Source organism: Monodon monoceros, unplaced genomic scaffold (assembly GCF_005190385.1).
Source record: "Monodon monoceros isolate NGI ecotype Baffin Bay Population unplaced genomic scaffold, NGI_Narwhal_1 Super_Scaffold_18, whole genome shotgun sequence".
Taxonomy (NCBI): domain Eukaryota; kingdom Metazoa; phylum Chordata; class Mammalia; order Artiodactyla; family Monodontidae; genus Monodon; species Monodon monoceros.
In genome coordinates, this window is record NW_021703774.1 from 144,244,394 (window position 1) to 144,267,449 (window position 23,056).

A 23,056-nucleotide genomic window follows, 5' to 3' on the forward strand; every position below is an offset into this window, starting at 1 on the left:
TAGATTTAAGGTATAAGACCTAAAAAGAAACGCAGCGTTGCATTGCTAGATTGACAAAATTCCAAAGGGGAAAGGATTTTGTCCTCTAGAATGCAGAAGGAACTACTTGTGGTCATCTATTGTTATGAGAAACAAGGGACCTGACTCATTTATGCATCCATTAAGCACTGATGTTTATGCAACATTAGATTTGGCAGGTTTAGACATAAAGTTCTTAGAAGCCAGAGTCATATGTTTCTATAATTACAGCTAGAAGGTGGAAATTGTCTCCTGCTTTCTCTTTATCCTCCCTGGGAACTAGTTTATTGCTCCATGTGGTGAACCATTAGTAAATACCATAGTCCCAGTGGTCCCTGCCAAAGAGAGCAAGGTTTGATCATGATATGATCTAAGAAGGTGGACACAGCCAAGAGGTAAGGTGAAAATGAAGAGCAGATGGAGGTATATTTTTCCTTCATACCTATTGAGCTCAAGGCCTTGGGTAAATGCTGGGGCCATTAAGGCCAGATCTTCTACCAGTTTCCTAAGACTAGGTTGCACATTTGATTGTTGGCAGATTTTTTTCTCTCCATTTCATTCTTCTGACTTGTAATCTATACCCCAGTGATTCAGGGTCTTTGGTGTATAGCCGTAATAGGGCAGCTGGCTGGATAAATGAGCAGTAAAAATGTTCCTCCCATTCCTATGACCCTATTCCTATGGCTCCTCCTCGCCTCAGTGAGATGGTGGGATAGTTAATTAGATTCAGATTTTCAAGCACTTTTTGAATATCAGAATACAATACTTCCTGTCTTCCTTTTCAAACTGAATTTCTAAAGGTGGGGGCTAGTTCCTATTGGGAAGTCACCAAAGTTATATTGGAAAAGGCGTTTGTGTATATAGAGAGCCAAAAACCTCTTGTTTTATAGTTTTCTTACTTTTATAGGTATTGGTTGTAAGAGAAAAAGACAGTGATGATGGAATGTACATCCCATCTGTTTTCTCTGTTTCCAGCAGAGGAGGGATTATTTTCTTGATTGCAAAGAGAGTGTTCTGTTTTGTTGGGCTCCAGGCATATTTGGTCCTGGAAAGTGAGATAGTGTAAGACAGGAGTCCTGCTGAGCCTATGGTCAGGTACAGAGGCATTCTCCCTCTGTCATCAGACAGTACTGGTGACTTCACTCCACTGGGCCCAAATTCGTACTACCTCAGTGGATTTGGAGAAAGCACAACACCTTTGCCACATGTCAAATTGATGCATTACTGACTTGGAAAGGCATTATATGTAGTGGAAAAGAATGTTACTGATAGAAAGAAATTGTACTAGAAATTCAAGTCCAGAGAATTCAGAATTTAGTCTTGAGACAAAAGCTGTATGACGCTGAGCAAATCACTTTGCTTCTCTAAGCCTCAGTTTCCCCAGCTGAAATTGGCTTAGTTGTTCTTTAAAACCCCCCCGCACTGCTCAGCTCTAAAATTCCCATTTCTGAAAGACATGTGTTTTTAATAACTCATAAGTAAAGGTATTTGTGCCAAATATTTAATAAGAAAATCATGTAGCCTTTCTCCAATGTTCTGTTGTTTTCTTGTGAATACTAGTCAAGGGTTTTATTACTGGAAGGGTAATGAAAATATTAAAACAAGCTTCTAAACGATATCTTTTAAAATGGAATAAAATGTTCACACGTTCATCTTGGAAAAAAGACAGAAACTTAAGTCAGAGCCTCAAAGATCATGGCCAGATCTCTATTTCTGGGACTACAGATGATGAAAAATGGGTTCACATTCTTGATTATTTTCCTGATGGTGTGGAATGTCTTGAAATACATGCTGTTTATCTATATTAGTATCCCCACTGCTACTTACCAGCTGTAACTCCTAGAGTACTTCTCCACTTTGCAGCTCTCTGAGGGGAGGGGGGAGGAACCTTTCCCAAGGTGTCTTGTCCAGTATAGGCAGTGAAACTTTAACTGTTCTATACTTTTAACTCTTACATCTATAAAGTGACATAGATAGGGTTATTTATTTATTTATTTTTAAATTTTTACTGGTGTAGAGTTGATTTACAATGTTGTGTTAGTTTCAGGTGTACCGCCAAGTGAATCAGTTATACATATACATATATCCACTCTTTTTTTTTTTTAAGATTCTTTTCCCATATAGGCCATTACAGAGTATTGAGTAGAGCTCCCTGTGCTATACAGTAGGTTCTTATTAGTTATCTATTTTATATATAGTAGTGTGTATATGTCAATCCCGATGTCCCAATTTATCCTACCTCCCTTATCCCCTGGTAACCGTAAGTTTGTTTTCTACTTTACTTCTGTTTTGTAAATAAGTTCACTTGTACCCTTTCTTTCCGATTCCACATATAAGCAATATCATATGATATTTGTCTTTCTGTGTCTGACTTATTCGCTCAGTATGACAATCTCTAGGTCCACCCATGTTGCTGCAAATGGGATTATTTTGTTCTTTTTATGGCTGAGTAATATTCCATTGTATATATGTACCACATCTTCTTTATCCATTCCTCTGTTGATGGACATTTAGGTTGCTTCCATGTCCTGGCTGTAGTAAATAGTGCTGCAATGAACATTGGGGTGCATGTATCTTTTTGAAGTATGGTTTTCTCCAATATATGCCCAGGAGTGGGATTGCTGGGGCATATGGTAGTTCTATTTTTAGTTTGTTTGTTTGTTTGTTTTTATTTTTTTGGCTGCGTTCGGTCTCCGTTGCTGCACATGGGCTTTCTCTAGTTTTGGCGAGCAGGGGTTCCTCTTTGTTGTGGTGCATGGGCTTCTCATTGTGGTGGCTTCTCTTGTTGCAGAGCACAGGCACGCAGGCTTCAGCAGTTGTGGTACAGGGGCTCAGTAGTTGTGGCTTGCGTGCTCTAGAGCGCAGGCTCAGCAGCTGTGGCGCACGGGCTTTGCTGCTCAGCGGCATGTGGGATCCTCCTGGACCAGGGCTCAAACCCATGTCCCCTGCATTGGCAGGCGGGTTCTTAACCACTGCGCTACCAGGGAAGTCCCCTATTTTTAGTTTTTTGTTTTTGGTTTTTTTTTGCGGTATGTCGGCCTCTCACTGTTGTGGCCTCTCCCGTTGCGGAGCACAGGCTCCAGCCGCGCAGGCTCAATGACCATTGCTCACGGGCCCAGCCGCTCCGTGGCGTGTGGGATCTTCCCGGACCGCGGCACGAACCCGTGTCCCCTGCCTCGGCAGGTGAACTCTCAACCACTGTGCCACCAGGGAAGCCCCTATTTTTAGTTTTTTAAGGAACCTCCGTACTCTTCTCCATAGTGGCTGTACCAATTTACATTGCCACCAACAGTGTAGGCGGGTTCCCTTCTCTCCACACCCTCTTCAGCATTTATTGTTTGTAGAATTTTTTGATGATGGCCATTCTGACCGGTGTGAGGTGATACCTCATTGTAGTTTTCATTTGCATTTCTCTAATAATTAGTGATGTTGAGCATCTTTTCATGTGCCTTTTGGCCATCTGTATGTCTTCTTTGGAGAAATGTCTATTTAGATGTTCTGCCCATTTTTTGATTGAGTTTTTTTTTTTTTGATATTGAGCTACATGAGCTATTTGTATATTTTGGAGATTAATCACTTGTTGGTTGCTTTGTTTGCAAATATTTTCTCCCATTCTGAGGGTTTTGTTTATGGTAGATAGGATTATTTATGAGAACCCCCATGTCAGTATTCTTAAGTCTTTTTTTTTTTTTTTTTTTTTGGACTGGCTACAGAGTTCAGAGAAAAATCTTCCAATCTCATTTCTAGGTGGTTAAAAGCTGTGCTACCAATTCCTGATCATTTCAGGGCTTCTGCAGTACAAATCAACTTTCCTTATGGCTGGTTTAGGATTCAGCTTTCTTCGATATGCTAAATCTCTTACCACTATCCTTTACAGTTTCTAAAATTTTGTTACTGTACTCTCCCCTCCTAATCTTTGTCCTTGGGGGTAATGCCTTCAAAAACAAAATCGAAGAACTGTTTACTGGGCTTCCCTGGTGGCACGGTTAAGAATCCGCCAGCCAATGCAGGGGACACATGTTCGAACCCTGGTCTGGGAAGATCCCACATGCTGCGGAGCAACTAAGCCCGTGTGCCACAACTACCGAGCCTGCTCTCTGGAGCCCGTGAGCCACAACTTCTGAGCCCACATGCCATAACTACTGAAGCCCACCTGCCTAGAGCCTGTGCTCCGCAACAAGAGAAGCCACCACAATGAGAAGCCCGCGCACCGCAATGAAGAGTAGCCCCCGCTCACCACAACTAGAGAATGCCTGCGCACAGCAACAAAGACCCAACGCAGCCAAAAATAAATAAATTAAATAAACTTTAAAAAAAAAAAAAAAAAACTGTTTACTGTCACTTTAATGACTTTCAAAAGGAATAGGGCTTAATGCCTGTGTTCAGTCTGCCATCTTTACCCAGGATCCTGTTTACTTCATTTCAGTCCCCTTATATCTTTTAGTCACTTACCACCCCTTCCTCCCGCTCTTCCTCCCTCCCTCTCTCTTTCTCTTTTTTTCTCTTTCTCACCCTCATTTCCTTCTTCATCTAATCTAGACCTTATATTACTTTAGGCATTTCCTTCCATATCCTCACTCATTGTTCTTTTGTTATATCTGCCCTCATAACCCTCAACTTTGGGTTACTCTTAACATTTACTTTGTCCACTCCTACATCTGTTCTGTTAAAGTCTTCAGGAGAAATACCATGCAGTGTTGTAGACTGGCATCACTATAAATTCACGGTCCCAATCTTGGCTGAGCCCTAAGAACCACTCGCATTCTTACACCTGTCCTGGACCACCTTTCCGCTTCACTCAGCAGCTATTATCAACCATCCACCACTCTCCTGCTTCAGAAAATGACCCTGCTTTCTCCTTCTGTGAGAGAATCCTAACTAACAGATGCTTATTTCCCCAGCATACTATCCCTTCCCATGATTTTATCTTTACTCAGACCCATCTTCAGTTCCTTTTCTGTAGCCTTAGAAGTTTCCTTCCTCCAATTTAGGACTAGACCCTTCACTTATGTCTTTTATCCCATTTTCTTATGCCTCCCGTGGAATCTTGCTTCGTCAGTTTTTTCAGCATTTTCCAGAATTTTCAACTTTGCTTTCTACTATTTCTTTCTCCTACACCTGTAAACACATTCTTATAGGATAAAGTACAAATTCATAAGACCCTTAGTCATCTAACCATGCTTACTCCTCCAACCTTATATCTTACCATTCCCCCAATACAACCTCATAGTCAACACTCCACCATATGGCTATGGAGAGTTCCTTTTACTTCTCTGACTTATGCATTTCTTTTTACACCTCTGTCCTTTGCTTTCATCATTCCTGGAACTCCTTCAACCGAAGTTACCCTTCCATCCCTGGCTAAATACCTGCTCTTCTTTCAAGACTCAGCTAAAATATCACTTCTCTTTGAAGCTTTTCCTGACTGTCTTTGCACTAGACAAAATTGACCCTTCTTCCTTTGTATTCTTCTATATACTATACAGATTCTAGAAAACATCTGTAACTTTTGTTGCTCTGGACTATAAGTTACATGAGGACAACAATTGTATTTTATTTGTCTTAACCCTAAGATCTAATACGTGCCCTAACATAAGTAGGAGCCAAATAACTTTGTTGGGAGAGGACATTAATGGAGCCAGCATGTCATCTTGTGTTTGAATGTACTCTTGGCATGGAGTTTTTAAGGACAGAGCCTAGTAAGACCTTTCAGTCTTATATATTGGAGAAAGGGCTGAAACAGCATCATTCCTACCATATTCTTTTGGTCAAAGCAGTCACAAGGCCAGCCCAGACTCATGGGGTGGGAAAATAAACTTTACCTCTTAATGGGAGGAACTGCAGAGTTACTTTACAAAGAGTTGTGGGTTCAGAGAGGGGAATAATCGTGGCCGTTTTTGAAAATAATCTACCACAGTCCTAACCACCAAAGGATTTTAAGTAGGAGAATAACATGATCAAATTGCCCTTTGAAAAGATAACTTTGGATGTAGTGTGAAGAATGGATTGGAGTTGGGTAAGAGAGGATGTAGTGAGACCAGGTAAGGGAGGGTATTGTAGTAATCCAGGAGAAGTAATGGTAATTTGGACTATGGCATTGACAGTGGAGACAAAGAAAAGTGGATAAATTAGAGAAGGATTTCACAGGTAAAATATGAGGACTTGGTGTGTGATTGAGCCTTGGTGCTGAGGTGTGGAAAGTTGTCAGGAATGACTACATTTTGGTTTGAGCTACAGGATATATAGTGAGATAGGGAACACTGAGTTTGTGGAGGTGAGATCCAACGTTTGGGCTGAATTTGAGGTGTTTTTAAGGCATCCAGGTAAAGACGTCTTTTTTTTTTTTTTTTGCCTGCACTGGGTCTTCGCTGCTGCATGCAGGCTTTCTCTAGTTTCAGCGAGCAGGGGCTACTCCTCATTGTGGCGCACGGGCCTCTCACTGTGGTGTCCTCTCTTGCTGCTGAGCACGGGCTCTAGGTATGCGGGCTTCAGTAGTCAAGGCACGGGGGCTCAGTAGTTGTGGCTTGCAGGCCCTAGAGTGCAAGCTCAGTAGTTGTGGTGTACGGGCCTAGTTGCTCCATGGCATGTGTGATCCTCCCAGACCAGGGATAGAACCCATGTCATGGCATGTGTGACCCTCCCAGACCAGGGATAGAACCCGTGTCCCCTGCATTGGCAGGCGGACTCTCAACAACTTTGCCACCAAGGAAGCCCAAAGATGTCTTAAAGTAGGAAGCTTTATATATTGGGTTGGCCAAAAAGTTCCTTTAGCTTTTTCATAAGATGTTACAGAAAAACCCAAAGGAAATGATTCAGTACAATCCCTACCAAACTACCAATGACATTTTTCACAGAACTAGAACAAAAAATTTCACAATTTGTATGGAAATACAAAAGACCCTGAACAGCCAAAGCAATCTTGAGAAAGAAAAGCGGAGCTGGAGGAGTCAGGCTCCCTGACTTCAGACTATACTACGAAGCTACAGTAATCAAGACAGTATGGTGCTGGCACAAAAACAGAAATATAGATCAATGGAATAGAATAGAAAGCCCAGAGATAAACCCACGCACATATGGTCACCTTATCTTTGACAAAGGAGGCAAGAATATACACTGGAGAAAAGACAGCCTCTTCAATAACTGGTGCTGGGGGCTTCCCTGGTGGCGCAGTGGTTGAGAATCTGCCTGCCAATGCAGGGGACACGGGTTCGAGCCCTGGTCTGGGAAGACCCCACATGGCGTGGAGCAACTGGACCCGTGAGCCACAATTACTGAGCCTGCGCGTCTGGAGCCTGTACTCCACAGCAAGAGAGGCCACGATAGTGAGAGACCTGTGCACCACGATGAAGAGTGGCCCCCGCTTGCCACAACTAGAGAAAGCCCTCGCACAGAAATGAAGACCCAACACAGCCATAAATAAATAAATTTTATATATATATATATATATATATATATAAAATAAATAAATAAGTGGTGCTGGGAAAACTGGACAGCTACATGTAAAAGAATGAAATTAGAACACTCTCTAACACCATACACAAAAATAAACTTCAAATGGATTAAGGACCTAAATGTAAGGTCAGACACTATTAAACTCTTTGAGGAAAATATAGGCAGAACACTCTCTGACATAAATCACAGCAAGGTCCTTTTCGACCCACCTCCTAGAGAAATGGAAATAAAAACAAAAATAAACAAAAACTGGACCTAATGAAACTTAAAAGTTTTTGCACAGCAAAGGAAACCATAAACAAGATGAAAAGACAACCCTCAGAATGGGAGAAAATATTTGCAAATGAAGCAACTGACAAAGGATTAATCTCCAAAATATACAAGCAGCTCATGCAGCTCAGCTCAATATCAGAAAAACAAACAACCCAATCCAAAAATGGGCAGAAGACCTAAACAGACATTTCTCCAAAGAAGATATACAGATTGCCAACAAACACATGAAAGGATGCTCAACATCACTAATCATTAGAGAAACGCAAATCAAAACCACAATGAGGTATCACCTCACATAAGTCAGAATGGCCATCATCTAAAAATCTACAAACAATAAATGCTGGAGAGGGTGTGGAGATAAGGGAACCCTCTTGCACTGTTGGTGGGAATGTAAATTGATACAGCCACTATGGAGAACAGTATGGAGGTTCCTCAAAACACTGAAAGTAGAACTACCATATGACCCAGCAATCCCACTACTGGGCATATACCCTGAGAAAACCATAATTCAAAAAGAGTCATGTACCACAATGTTCATTGCAGCTCTATTTACAATAGCCAGGACATGGAAGCAACCTAAGTGTCCAATGACAGATGAATGAATAAAGAAGATGTGGCACATATAAACAATGGAATATTACTCAGCCATAAAAAGAAACGAAATTGAGTTATTTGTAGCGAGGTGGATGGACCTAGAGAATGTCATACAGAGTGAAGTAAGTCAGAAAGAGAAAAACAAATACTGTATGCTAACACATATATATGGAATCTAAAAAAAAAAAATGGTTCTGAAGAACCTAGGGGCAGGATAGAAATAAAGACGCAGACATAGAGAATGGACTTGAGGACACTGGGAGGGGGAAGGGTAAGCTGGGACGAAGTGAGAGAGTGGCACGGACATATATACACTACCAAATGTAAATAGCTAGTGAGAAGCAGCCGCATAGCACAGGGAGATCAGCTGGGTGCTCTGTGTCCACCTAGAGGGGTGGGATAGGGAGGGTGGGAGGGAGATGCAAGAGGGAGGAGATATGGGGATGTATGTATATATATAGCTGATTCACTTTGTTATACAGCAGAAACTAACACACCATTGTAAAGCAATTATACCCCAATAAAGGTGTTTTTAAAAAAACAAAAAAACCCAAAGGAACTTTTTGGGCAACCCAATATATACTTGGAGCTCAGAGGTTAGCACTATGCCAAAGATAAAAATTTGTAACTACTCATATATAGATGATGACTGAAGATACGGGCATGGATGAAATCACTTAGGAAGAGAACAGAATGAGGAGGAAAGAGGGTTAGGAACAGGCTTACGCCAGCTAGAGGATCATGAGCTTCCAAAGGAATTTAAGTCAGAGAGAGAAAGAGAAAAGGAAAACCAAGAGAACATACGTCACAGAAGCCAGAGGAAGAAAGTAACAGTAGTGTTGAATGTGGCTGTGAGGTTAGGTAAGATGATAATTTTTAAATGATCACTGTATTTTACTAAAATGGAAGTCATTAATGACTTTATCAAAGTGGGTAGAGTGGAAGATGTTAAATGGTGACAGCATGTTGGACTATGCTTCTGAGAAATTTGGCTGTGAAGGATAAAAGTAGAATTAGAAGGAGGAGAAGGAAAGTTTGAAAAAGAGTATTTTAACTTGGGAAAAACTGAGAACGTTTTAAGGTTATATGAGCCATATTGCATGTTAGGCAGTCCCTAAGGTGGAAGTGAGGTTGGGAGAAGGTTCTCAGCATAGCTAGCTAATAGCTGCTATCCTGACTGTAGGGGGCCTGTCATACTAGGACTAACTGTATCATTCAGTAGTTTGTCCCATTCCTACCCCTTTCTTCCCACTCCCTACTGTGCACCTAACCTTGCCAACTCTCCTGGACCAACCAGGAATATTCTGAAGTACACCCAAACTCGTCAGGACCCTCCTGAAGTCTCTAACATTTGTTTCTGATGAGTCTATATCTCTTATTAGAATGTGTACTCTTCTGGACATTCAGTAAGTATTTAGTGCCTGCCATGTAGTACACTGTTCTGGACACAATGTGCTGCTATGATGATCAAGTCTCAAATCTTCCTTCCCCGAAAGAGGTGATAGATATACACAATGCAGAATAGAACATTAGTACTATAAGTGATTTTTCGGGTAGAATTCCATAAGTATTTAGAAAGGGAAAAAAAACCTCAGTAGATTAGGAGAATCTGGGAATTTTTTAAGGAGAAAATTACATTTGAGGCTGGAGCTTTAAGGATTTATACATGTTGGGAGTAGTGGCACACGAGTAGAGGCAGGCATTCCAGAAGGAACCACATGAGCGAAGACACAGAGAAAGGAAAGCAAAAGTAACTGAGTTACGCAGTTTCTCTGAAGCACAGAGAATAATATGAAAAGGTTTCATAAAAGCAAAGGGAAGTCTTACAGGTTTACAAACAATAAAGTGATTACTAGCTGTGTTTCATTCAGTATTATATACTTAATACAGCTCAGTGCCTAGCACATCTACCACTCAGGAGAAATTTATTTACCCAACTGTTGAACCCCAAAGGGTGGGAGTGCCTGAGCAGGTTGTCTTGTAAAATCTTCCGAATATGATGTAACTCTAGCCATGCAAGAGCTGGAACCAAGCCTTGAGGGATGAACCCCTGAGTGATCCTTCACTGGGCCTTTGCCTCTCGCTATCTACACAGCCAGCTGGGAACTGGACCTAAAGATAATGGGAATGTTGCTTCATGTTCCTTGGAGAATGAGGACTAAGGTGGACCTGCTGGAAGTTCATATTAGCTAGGCCAGTGGGACTGAGTGGAGTGCAGATTAATGTGTCAGTTTCCATTCTCTATACCATTCTATAGAGGATGGTAACTCTTTTTTATTAAATTCTTCAGACATAGTGGACCAGGCAGCTTGGAAGGATAATTTGGGAGAGACAACTCTCTTTCCAGGGTTTGTCTGTGAATAGGAGCCTTTTGTCAATGGAGCTATGCATATTGCTGTGTCAAGCACCTCTTGGGGAAGGTGAGGGATGTTCCACGCTTCAGCAGGTTCCGGCACTCCGGGTTAAGATGACAGGGAGGGTGAGCAGCAGTGTAATCCTGCCTAGGAAGGCTTTGTTGACTTCCGTATTAATGTTAGACATGTGGTTCTCATCAGTCTATGAGGTGGTTATTTTATGTGTCAATTTGGCTATGCTCTAATACCTAGTTTTTCCAGTCAAATATTAACCTAGGTGTTACTGTGAAGGTATTTTGTAGATGTGGTTAATAATATCAACAATCTGTTGATTTTTTTTTTCTTTTTTTTTTTGCGGTACATGGGCCTCTCACCGTTGTGGCCTCTCCCATTGTGGAGCACAGGCTCCGGACGCGCAGGCTCAGCGGCCATGGCTCACGGGCCCAGCCACTCCACAGCATGTGGGATCTTCCCGGACCGGGGCACGAACCCGTGTCCCCTACATCGGCAGGCGGACTCTCAACCACTGCGCCACCAGGGAAGCCCAACAATCTGTTGATTTTAAGTGAGGGAAATTATCCTGGTTAATCTAGATGGGTGTCATCAGTCAGTTGAAAGGCCTTTGAACCTTATCAAATCAAAGAACTAAGTCCAGATGACACAGAACCAATTCAGCAAACCCATGCTTAAGGTTCTGTTCTTCCAGGACCACTTCTGGTAGCAATTTCTATATCAGAGAAGTAGAACTGCTATGAGTGATATAGAATAAGGGATTATTTTGCAATTGTGGAAGTTGGTAGAGCTCTGTGTGCATGTTGTTGCTTCTGTATAGTGTTGAGCCTGAAATCGCTATCAGTCAGCTAGACCAACAGTCAGAAGGAAAGCTGGATGTGGACAAGAGCAAGAACAAATAGGAACCCACATCTGTCTCTCACCACTTTTAGCTTCATTATTGTGGGTGATCTGCAGGAGAACTGACATCCTTCACCACAGAGCTACACAGTGCTTGGCTCAGGATTCCAGAGAAGCTGAAGGAGGATATCTGGTAGGTTCCGGAGGAGCTGCAGGTCTGGGTACTGTTCTCTGCCTGCTGGGTGAGCTAGCATCTCAGTGACATACACAGGTTGCCATAATACTTAGCACCATCCATTGACCTTCAGAGCATTAAAAAATGTGTTTGCAGCTTTCCTTCTGCCTTCTAAATGTCACACAGAATATCTCTTGTAGCCATTTGCTAACTCAGAACGATTCAGAGAAGAGAATTTTGCATAACATAATTCCAGATCAGCTAAGTTAATACATAAGCCAGCATACCATGTATATGTATTTCCTTAAAACAGTAACTTTCCATGGTTTTTCCATCACCTAAGAGACAAAATCCAAGCTCTTTAACATGACATCTAAGCATTGTAGGTGGCTCTCCATAATCTGGCCTCTGGCTACCCTTCCAGCTTTAACCTTTATCCTAGGTTTTGTTGTTTGTTTTGTTTTTCATACCTGTTTGCCTTTGTATATGCTAGTTCCTCAATCTGAAATATCCTTTTCCTGCTTTGTCTGCATAGCAGATTTCTCCTCAGCATTCAGAACTAATCTCAGGCTATGAAACCTTATCCTATCCCTGCTCCCTTAGACAGCTCACTGCATCTTTTTCTGTTCTAGCTTCCTACACTGTTATCACATTATACATAATAGATTAACACATAGTCTTCTCTACTAGATTATGAGTTCCTAAAGGCAACATCTGTCTATTTCAGCTGTGTGTCCCTGGTACCAAGCATGGTACTTGGCCCATGATGATAATAATAATAATAATAGTTATCATTTAATGAGTGCCTAATATATGGCAAATACCATGCAACACACTTTAAGTGCATAATTTCTGATCATCCTAATAACTCTGCAGCAAGGAGATAATATGATGGGCCTCCATGTTTGCCAAATTAATGAATATATTATCTAAGATTAAAAATTGCAATAATTTTCCAATTTTCTCTTAAGGAAGTGGAACTTTTTCTTTAAGTAAAGTCTTACATAGAAGCCTGAGATATGAAACATAGAACAGGGATTTATTCTGATTCAGGTTTCCTGTAGCAGTTCCCGAAGCAGCTCCAGAAAACTCTCTGACTCTATGAAGCACAATATTCCATTTTATAACAAAGAAACTGACATGAAGAAAGATTATGCCATATTTAAGTGATGAAGCCAGAACTAGAATCCTGGCTCCTAGTCCAGTGCTCTTTTTACTACACCAAGCTGCCTTTCAACTTTGACTTAGCTCACTATTAAGCCAGTGGTATCACAGAATACAAGTGGTCATTAGTCTCAAGATTAGAATAAAAACAGAAATCCTTAACAGGGCCTGAAACCTCTCCAGCCTCATCTTGTGCCTCTCTCCATCTTGTTTTCTTTGTTTTAGTGGTCCTGGGCGACTTTAGTTCCTCGTACTCACCAGTCTACCTCAGAGTCTTGGCATGTACTATTTTCTCTGCCCAGAGTGCCCATCTCATTTTCTCCACCCCTTTCACCTGGCTAACTCCTGCTTTTCTTTCAGGTTTAAGCTTAAAGGGAAGCTTCCTGTCATCTTCCACCCTGGGCTAGGTCCCCCATTATATGCTTCCGTAATACTCTGTGCTCGCCTTTCACAACTATTGCATACTTGCAATAATGATTTTCCATTCAACTCTAAGCTTCATGCAGGGATCATGTCCATTTTGTTCACATCTGTATCCCAAGTGCCTGGAATATAGTAGGTGTTCAATGAATATAGGCTAGGGACTGTCTCGTAGAGGAGTGAAGTGACTTTTTTCTTTTTAATTAATTTATTTATTTTTGGCTGCATTAGGTCTTCGTTGCGGTATGCGGGCTTCTCATTGCGGTGGCTTCTCTTATTGCGGAGGACGAGCTCTAGGAGCGTGGGCTTCAGTAGTTGTGGCACTTGGGCTCAGTACTTGGGGCACGCAGGCTCAGTAGTTGTGGCTCGTGGGCTCTTGAGCGCAGGCTCAGTAGTTGTGGCTCACAGGCTTAGTTGCTCCGCGGCATGTGGAATCTTCCTGGACCAGGGCTCGAACCCATGTCCCCTACATTGGCAGGTGGATTCTTAACCACTGCACCACCAGGGAAGTCCAAGTGATTTGTTTTTGACATGGACTAAAATCATTTCTGTTTTTCTCTCGGTACTATGAGGAACAGCACTTAGAACTCTTAAGAACTCTTCCAGCTCTAGCAGTCTCTGCTGCTTTGAGTCCAGGGCTTCCACTTCAATACAACTGCTTTTCTTGGAGAGGATCTGAGCACCATAGCTCACTCTGCTGCATAGGCAGACCTTTGGTTTGGTAACTCCATATGCACTCCTAACTATCAACAATCTGTCATTCCTGTGACTTACAGTGCCAACAAGATCAGGCATTTGGGGTGGTATGGCAGGTGCCTTCCTATAAAACAGCTACCAGGTAGTCATGTAATAGGTGCTTACTCCAAAATCTGTCTCATTAGAATTATAGATAACTAGTAAGTAGCCATGCTTCATAGATCACGCTCCTTCCTCTACTTATGAGCAACCTTGGTTGTTTCAAGCACACCTTGGTCTCTAGTTTCTTTTAAATTGTAATGATTAGGCAGTAGGGAATTAGCTCTGGCTCTTCTAGTGGGAGAGAAGATGCTTCTTTGTTGGAACATGTTTAAGATTGCCAAACAAAATAGAAGGTGATTGTCTGAAGGTCTTCAGAGAGAGAAGTTGTTTATGTTGTTGCATTGAACACTTCAAGATGGCTAAGTTGTCATAGGAGGCTTTTATCCTCTTTGGAATTGTTGCTTCTGGTTCTTATGAGTCATTGTTTCAAGTTTCAGATATCCTGGCATCTGAATTCAGGAGGCATCCATGACATTTCCTTCACTTGTCAGCATTTATATTTATGCAAAGAGAAGCGTATGTTAAAGTTTCTTCTGTATTTTGACTTTTTGTCCAATTGAATTTTCGTCATTCTGTTCCCATTCCTTGCTATTCTCCTGTCCCCAAATTTGGACTCAGTTTGGTTTGGAAAAAGTCATTCTGTATAGCCATATAAACTATTAGAACATACTCAGTTTAGGTTAGTGGAGGCTTTCTTTCTTCACTAGGTTGTTGTGGACTGTCTCAGCATATATGCTAGTTCTCCCACTAGGCTAGAAATCCTTGCAGTCCCATTCATAGCAGTGCTGGAAGTCTAATAGTGTGTCCACATGGAGTGTCTAGATGAATTTCACTTTTTAAGCATGCAATTACCATAATCTGTTTCTTTACCTATCTGCCTTTTTCTACTCATTCTTCTAGGTAATGAGCGTTGTACTGTGAGCATGTCAGGGAATAGAACTCCCAGTTGGCCTTTGCTATAACTTATGCAATGAACAGGATAAAAACAACTCAGTTTCTCCTGCACACATGATGATTCTGGGGAGGGAGTTTTGTCTCTATTCTACAGATTTAAAGGAAATGAGCATCTGAATCCCTTAAGATCTTTGGAGTTGGGCGTGGGGGTTATAGATCTTATTATTAACTAAAGGAACTCAGACCTTTTTTTAGAGTTATTAAGAGATTTGGGCATTTAAATTCTTAAGTTTATTCTGCTAGGGAGAAAACTGGTATGATTTTAACCATAGTAATTACTTGGTTTGGGGGGTTTGGGTGGGGTTTTTTTTCAGTATTTATCTTCTCTTTCATGGATATATTTCTTTCTTTCTGGGCTGCCTTTCTGAACTGCTTTTTTATTCCCTAGCTCTGTAATTTTACATTGTTTTGTTTTGTACGATGTTGGTGGTACACATAGCTCTGTGTTCAGTTTTCTTTGAGTTAAAGCAAAGCTGTCAGAAAAATCTTGAGTCTTCAGTCCTGCATAATCCTGAAGACTAGTGTCCATGTGGCAGTCTTTCTTCCAGCTTCTCTGGAGATCTTAAACCTTTGTCCCTCACACACATTACTTCGAGTTGTTAATATGAGGAGAAAATTTGGGTAAGTAAATATTGAAATGAAACACGGGTACAGCTTGGTCTTTGAACTCCTTGACATTTAAAAGTAATTTGCCCCAAACAGGCAGCTGTTTCTCTGATAGCATTTCTTAACATCTGCTTAGAAACTTGGAAGCAGAATGATAAAGAGTTCCTCTAGGCTTGTCTTAGGTCAACACTTAGAACCCCATTCCTTAGCAAATTCCTTCTTGAATGGTACTAGTGGTTGATGAACTCCTAAATAGGGTATTCAGCAAGGGAACAAGTACAAAAGCAGGGATTTTTTTTTAAAGTACAGCCAGGCATTCTACCTTTCTTGCCTTGGATTTAGATGTGAGACTGGAACAGGGCTTCATCTATATAGAACTCCTAGGATTATATACGGAGAAAAGAAAGAAGTCGCTTGAGAGACCTTATGAGGTAATAGAAAAGCCTTAGAGTCACAAATACCTACATTTCCATTCCAGTTCTACTACTGTCTACCTCTGTGACCTAGGAAACTTACTTAACCTCTCTGAGTCTATGTTTTCCTAATCTGTAAAAGGAAGATGGAGATGTTGTGAAGATGTGAAAGCACATTGCAAAATGCCTGGCACATAATAACTATTCAGCAGATGCTGGTTCCAGTCCTTCCTTCCCTTAAGTAACTAGAATCAATTAGAGTATTGGGTTAAAGTTCACACACAGGGAATTCCCTGGTGGTCCAGTGGTTAGGACTCACCACTTTCACTGCAGGGTCCTGGGTTCGATCCCTAGTTGGGGAACTGAGATCCCGCAAGCTGCATGGCGCAGCCAAAAAAAAAAAAGCTCACACATAGCAATATACTGAGAACAGATGTGAGTTGAGAGCATAGGAGAGTCCTGGGTTAATCAGTATGCTATAGTCTGAGCCACAAGGATCATGTGCTATACATCTTGACTGACTCAAGAAGAAGTAGAAAACCTGAGTAGACCTAGAGCAATTAATGAAATCAACTTAGTAATTTAAAATCTTTCAACAAAGAAACATCTTTGAGGCTTCAAAATGTAAGGATGGCTTCTTTAGTGAATTCTATCAGACATTTTAAAAAGAAATAATACCAATCCTTCACAAAGTCTTCCAGAAAATGAAAGAAGGAATACTTCCCAACTTATTCTATGAGACCAGTATAACTCTTTGATACCAAAGCTAGATAAAACACAAGACCAATATCCTTTATGAATATAGGTGAAAAAATCTTCAACAAAATATTAGCAAAATGAATCCAGCAACCATGTCTAAGTGAGACTTATCCTAAGGGTGCAAGATTGGTTTAATATCTGAAAAACAATTAATATACTATGTTAATAGAATAAAAGATTAAAAACTACATGATTATCTCAATAGACACAGAAAAAAACATTTTTAAAAATGCACCACCCATTCATGATAAAACCTTTCAACAAGGCTTCCCTGTTGGCACAGTGGTTAAGAATCCGCCTGCCAGTGCAGAGGACATGGGTTCGAGCCCTGGTCTGGGAAGATCCCACATGACGTGGAGCAACTAAGCCCATGTGCCACAACTACTGAGCCCACATGCCACAACTGCTGAACCCCACACGCCTAGAGCCTGTGCTCTGCAACAAGAGAAGCCACTGCAATGAGAAGCCCATGCACCGCAACAAAGAGTAGCCCCCACTCGCCACAGCTAGAGAAAGCCTGTGCGTAGCAATGAAGACCCAATGCAGCCAAAAATAAAATAAGTTAGAAAAAAAAAAAAAAACTTTCAACAAACTGGGAATTGAAGGGAACTACCTCAGCCTGATAAAGGGTATCTACAAAAAACTTACAGAATACAAAAAACTTAAATAATGTCATATTTAATAGTGAAGGACTGAATGTTTTCCCTTAAGATGGGAACAAAGCAAGAGTGGCCTCTCTGGCTTTTTCTGTTTAATATTATAGCCAGTTCATTCAGGCAAGAAAAAGACATAAATGGCATTCAGATTGGAAAGGAAGAAGTACAACTACCTTTATCTGTAGACAGCATGATCCTATATGTAGAAAATCTTAAGGAATCCACAAAACTACTGGCATTAATAAGAGTTCAACAAGTTTGTAGGGTACAAGATCAATGTACAAAAGTCAATTATATTCCTATATACTGTCAATGGACAATAAAAATGAAATTATAAGAAAACAATTCCATTTATAATAGCATCAAAATGAATAAAATACTTAGGAATAAATTTAATAGAAGATCAAGACATAATACTGAAAATTACAAAACCATGCTGAGAGAAATAAAGTTTGTGGGGTTTTTTTTTAAGTTTAAATTTTTTATTTTATATACAAAGAGCTAGCATTGTGCCTGCATAAGGTAGATGTCCTGGATGACCCATTCAAGGAAGTTCACTTAGTCCAACTTAATGAAGCTGATGTCCTTCATGTACTGGAGGAAACACTGGCAACACATATTGAGGCCATATTTCTGGATCGTACTGTGCCAGTTTGAGCAGATGCGGCAAGAGCGAGAACCATGACCAAATTTTTTTGGATGGCTCCAGTACAGCTGCTGGTGAACCATCTTGCTTTCTCGGCTGCAATGAGGCAAAAGGCAAGAGAAATAAAGTTTAAGTATATGGAAACACATTCCAGTGTTTCTGGATTGGAAGACTCAATATTGGGTTTTTTTTCTTTTAAGGTTAATATTTTTATTTTTTTATTGACATATAGTTAATTTTAGTTTCAGGTGTACAGCACAGTAATTCAGTTATATATATGTAGTATAGTTCCCTGTGCTGTACAGTAGGTCCTTATTGGTTATCTGTTTTATGTATAGCAGTGTGTATATGTTAATCCCAACTCAATATTGTTAAGATGGCATTTCTCCCCAAACTGATCTTTAGATTCAACACAAACCCATCAGAATCCCAGTAAAGTTTTTGTAGAAATTGACAAGTTGATCCTAAATGTTATGTGCAAATTCAGAGGACCCAGAATAACTAAAACACTTTTGAAAAAGAACAAAGAAGTTGAAGAACTCATACTTCTCCAATTCAAAACTTGCTATAAAGCTATAGTAATCAAGACAGTATGGTACTGGCAGAAGGATAGACATACAAAGCAGTGAGACAGAATTGAGAGTGCAAAAATATACCCTTACATTTATGGTCAATTGAATTTCACCAGAGATGTCAAAGCAACTTAATGAGCAAAGGATAGTATTTTACACAAATGGTGCTGGGACAATTTGATATTCACATGCAAAAAAATTAATTTAGACCCTAACCTCTCTCCATACACAAAAATGAAAATGGATTACAGACCTAATGTAAGAGCTAAAACTGTAAAAGTTTTAGAAAAAAATCTTTGTGAAATTGGGTTAGGGAAAGAATTCTTAGTTAAAACACCAATAACATAATTCGTAAAAGAAGGATTGATAAATTTTATATCCTCAAAATTAAAGTCACCATTAAAACCTCAAAAGACACCATTAAGAAAATAAAAACATAAGGACTGTTAGAATTCAAGGAGATGATAACCCAATTTCAAAATAGGCAAAAGATTTTAATGGACACTTCACCAAAGAAAATATACAAATGGCTAATAAGAATATAAAAAGATTCTCAATATTGTTAGTCACTAAAGAAATGTAGATTTAAACAACGAGATGCTATTTTACACCCACTAGAATGGCTGTAATAAGATTTTTTAATATTTATTTATTTATTTTGGCTGCGCTGGGTCTTAGTTGCAGCACACAGATCTTCACTGAGGCATGTGGGATCTTTTAGTTGTGGCATGCAAACTCTTAGCTGCGGCACATATGCAGATCTAGTTCCCCGACCAGGGATCGAACCTGGGCCCCCTATACTGGGAGTGTGGAGTCTTACCCACTGGACCACCAGGGAAGTCCCTATAATAATTTTTTAAAAAACAGAAAAGGCAAATCTATAGAGATAGGAGGCAGATTAGTGATTGTCTGAAACTGAGGGTGAGAGGGGATTTATTGGTTGCAAACAGTCATGTGAGATTTTATTTAGGTGAGAGAAATGTTCTATAACTGGATTGGGGTGATAGTTGTACAGCTCTGTAAATTTTCTAAAACTCGTTCAATTGTACACCTAAAACAGGTGAATTTTATGGTATATAAATTATATACATCAATAAAGCTATTTTAAAAAGACACTCCAACAAAGCAACCAGCCAAATTTAGAACACAGAGTGTTCTACAAGACAGGTGATCCGCTCTAATCATGTGGCTTGTCAGGGGAATAAGGAAGGGGAACTTTTTTTTTGGCTGCGTTGGGTCTTAGTTGCTACACGCGGGCTTTCTCTGGTTGCGGCGAGCAGGGGCTACTCTTCGTTGTGGTGCACAGGCTTCTCATTGTGGTGGCTTCTCTTGTTGCGGAGCACAGGCTCTAGGCAAGCAGGCTCTAGAGCACAGGCTCAGTAGTTGTGGCTCACGGACTTAGTTGCTCCGTGGCAAGTGGGATCTTCTCGGACCAGGGCTCAAACCCATGTCCTCTGCATTGGCAGGCGGATTCTTAACCACTGTGCCACCAGGGAAGTCCCAGGAAGGGGAACTTTTTTAAAATGAAATTGCCAAATACATTGTGAGGCTTTGATTGAATCCTGATTCAGACAGACTGTGAAAAGACAAATTTGAATTTGAATTTGGATTGGATATTAGATGACATTATGAAGTCGCTGATAATTTTATTAGGTGTAATAATGACGTAGTGATTATATTTCAAAGTCCTTATCAGTTGGAAATGCATACTACGCATACTGGAATATTCACAGTAAAATGACATTATGTCTGGAATATGCTTTAAAATACTATATTAGTTTGCTATAACAAAGCGCCATAAACTGGGTGGCCTAGAACAACAGAAGTTTATTGTCTTAGCAGTTCTTGAGGCTAGAAATCTGAAATCAAGGTATCGGCAGGGTTGGTTCCTTCTGAAGTCTATGAGGGAGAATCTGTTCCACTCGTCTCTCCTAGCTTCTGGTAACCTCAGGCATCCTTGGCTTATAGATAGCATTCTCCTCGTGTCTTTATATTGTCTTCCCTCTAAGCATGTCTGTCTCTGTGTTCAGATTTCCCCTTTTTAAGGGTACTATACTAGTCATACTGCATTAGGGGCCCTCTAATGACCTAACCTTAACTTGATCATCTACAGACCTCATATTTCCAAATAAGGTCATATTCACAGGTACTATAGGTTAGGACTTCAACATCTTTTGGGGGGTACACAATTTAACCTATAATAAATACTACAGCAAAAAATTTTAAAAGATTAGAAAATGTTGATAATTTTTGAAACTACTTGATGCACACATGGGAATTTATTATGTTTTTCTCTTATTTTGTGTATGTTTGAAATGTTCCATGATAAAAATTTAAGAAATGTGTGTGTGAAAGCAGAGACTTAAATTGATATTTGTACACTCATGTTCATAGCAGCATTATTCACAATAACCAAAAAGTGGAAGCAACTCAAGTATCCATAGACAGATGAATCGATAAAGAAAATGTGGTACATACATACAATGAAATATTATCCAGAGTTCAAAAGGAAGGAAATTTTAACACGTGCTCCAATATAGATAAATTGTAAAGACGTTATGTTAAGTGAAATAAGCCAGTCACAAGAAGGACAAACAAATATTGTATGCTTCCTCTTATATGAGATTCCTAGAGTAGACAGAATCATAAAGACATAAAGTAGAATGGTGGTTGCAAGGGGCTAGGAGGAAGAAGGGAATGGGGAGTTAGTATTTAATGGATACAGAATTTCAACTGGGAAAGATGAAAAAGTGCTGGAGATGGTTGTTGGTGACAGTTTCACTACAATGTGAATGTAGTTAATGCCACAAAACTGTACACTTGAAAATGGTTAAAATAGTAAATTATACAGACCAGCTAAGGACTTTTATGAAGATACTTTAAAAGCCATTGATCTTTTTTGTGTGTGTGTGATGCGCGGGCCTCTCACTGTCGTGGCCTCTCCCGTTGCGGAGCACAGGCTCCGGACGCGCAGGCTCAGCGCCATGGCTCACGGGCCCAGCCGCTCCACGGCATGTGGGATCCTCCTGGACTGGGGCATGAGCCCGTGTCCCCTGCATCGGCAGGCGGACTCTCAACCACTGCGCCACCAGGGAAGCCCAGGAATACCAATATTTAAAGCAAGGAACAAAACCAATAGGTAGTAATTATAACAATTATTAATAATATTATTTTAGGGGCTTCCCTGGTGGCGCAGTGAGCCATGGCCGCTGAGCCTGTGCGTCCGGAGCCTGTGCTCCGCAACGGGAGAGGCCACAACAGTGAGAGGCCCGCGTACCGCAAAAAAAAAAAAAAAATTGGTATTCCTGTTTTTAAGATCATAAAAAGATGCTTGATTTCCCTTAAATTTTAAATATTACAAATTAAAATTCTAAAATATACAACTTACTATTTTAAAAATAGGTCTATAAAAATAATCCTAATGGCTTATATTGTCCTACGTTTTCTAGACTTTAAAATTTTTGTCCATTATTTGTTCTTCTCTTCTAAGATCTTTTCTTCTCCACTCTCCTTTTCTTTTTTTAGAATAGACCTTTTAAAAGCATTTTTTTAATTCCTTTTATGTTAGATGAAGAGAAGAAAAAGCTTCTTAGGGAGCTTTTCGAAGATCCTATAGACTTTGAAGATTAAAAAATTTATACCATTCCTCTGAGTTTTCATCACTGAAAGGATTCCCACAAATTTTTCATATATATATATTATTTTTATTGTAATAAGCTTTTTCTATGGTTGGCAACTTGTTTTAAATTTTTTTAACATAAAATTATAACTATTTCTAAATGTCTTATCATTTCCATTTACTGATTTCTTACTTTATTTTATACAAATCCAAAACATCTTCTTGGCCCAGAGCAATCAACCAGTTACCCAGATCTTGCCGGTGCCTCTTTGAGGTTTTTTGGTATTGTTTATTTTGTTTTCTTTTAAAATATCAATTCTTATTTCTAATACCATTTAAAAAAATTAAACGGGGGCTTCCCTGGTGGTACAGTGGTTAAGAATCTGCCTGCCAGTGCAGGGGACACGACTTCAAGCCCTGTTCCAGGAAGATCCCACATGCCTCAGAGCAACTAAGCCCGTGCGCCACAACTACTGAACCTGTGCTCTAGAGCCTGTGAGCCACAACTACTGAGCCCACATGCCACAACTACTGAAGCCTGCACGCCTAGAGCCCATGCTCCACAACAAGAGAAGGCAACACAATGAGAAGCTCACGCACCGCAACGAAGAGTAGCCCCCACTCGCCACAACCAGAGAAAAGCCCGTGCGTAGCAACAAAGATCCAACACAGCCAAAAATAAAATAAAATTTATTTTAAAAATAAATAAATAAATGAGAAAAAATAAAATA

The 23,056-nt window shown here is 40.2% G+C and overlaps 1 protein-coding gene and 1 pseudogene across 2 annotated transcripts in view; one reads left to right on the forward strand and one right to left on the reverse strand.

Annotated features, from left to right (window-relative positions):
- EIF2B3 (eukaryotic translation initiation factor 2B subunit gamma) overlaps positions 1–23,056 on the forward strand; it is a 157,798-nt gene that overhangs the window by 83,843 nt on the left and 50,899 nt on the right. The window lies entirely within an intron of this gene.
- On the reverse strand, positions 17,961–18,291 carry LOC114898523 (annotated as a pseudogene). Its single transcript, XR_003794395.1, has one exon. The product of XR_003794395.1 is annotated as a 40S ribosomal protein S29 pseudogene (transcript).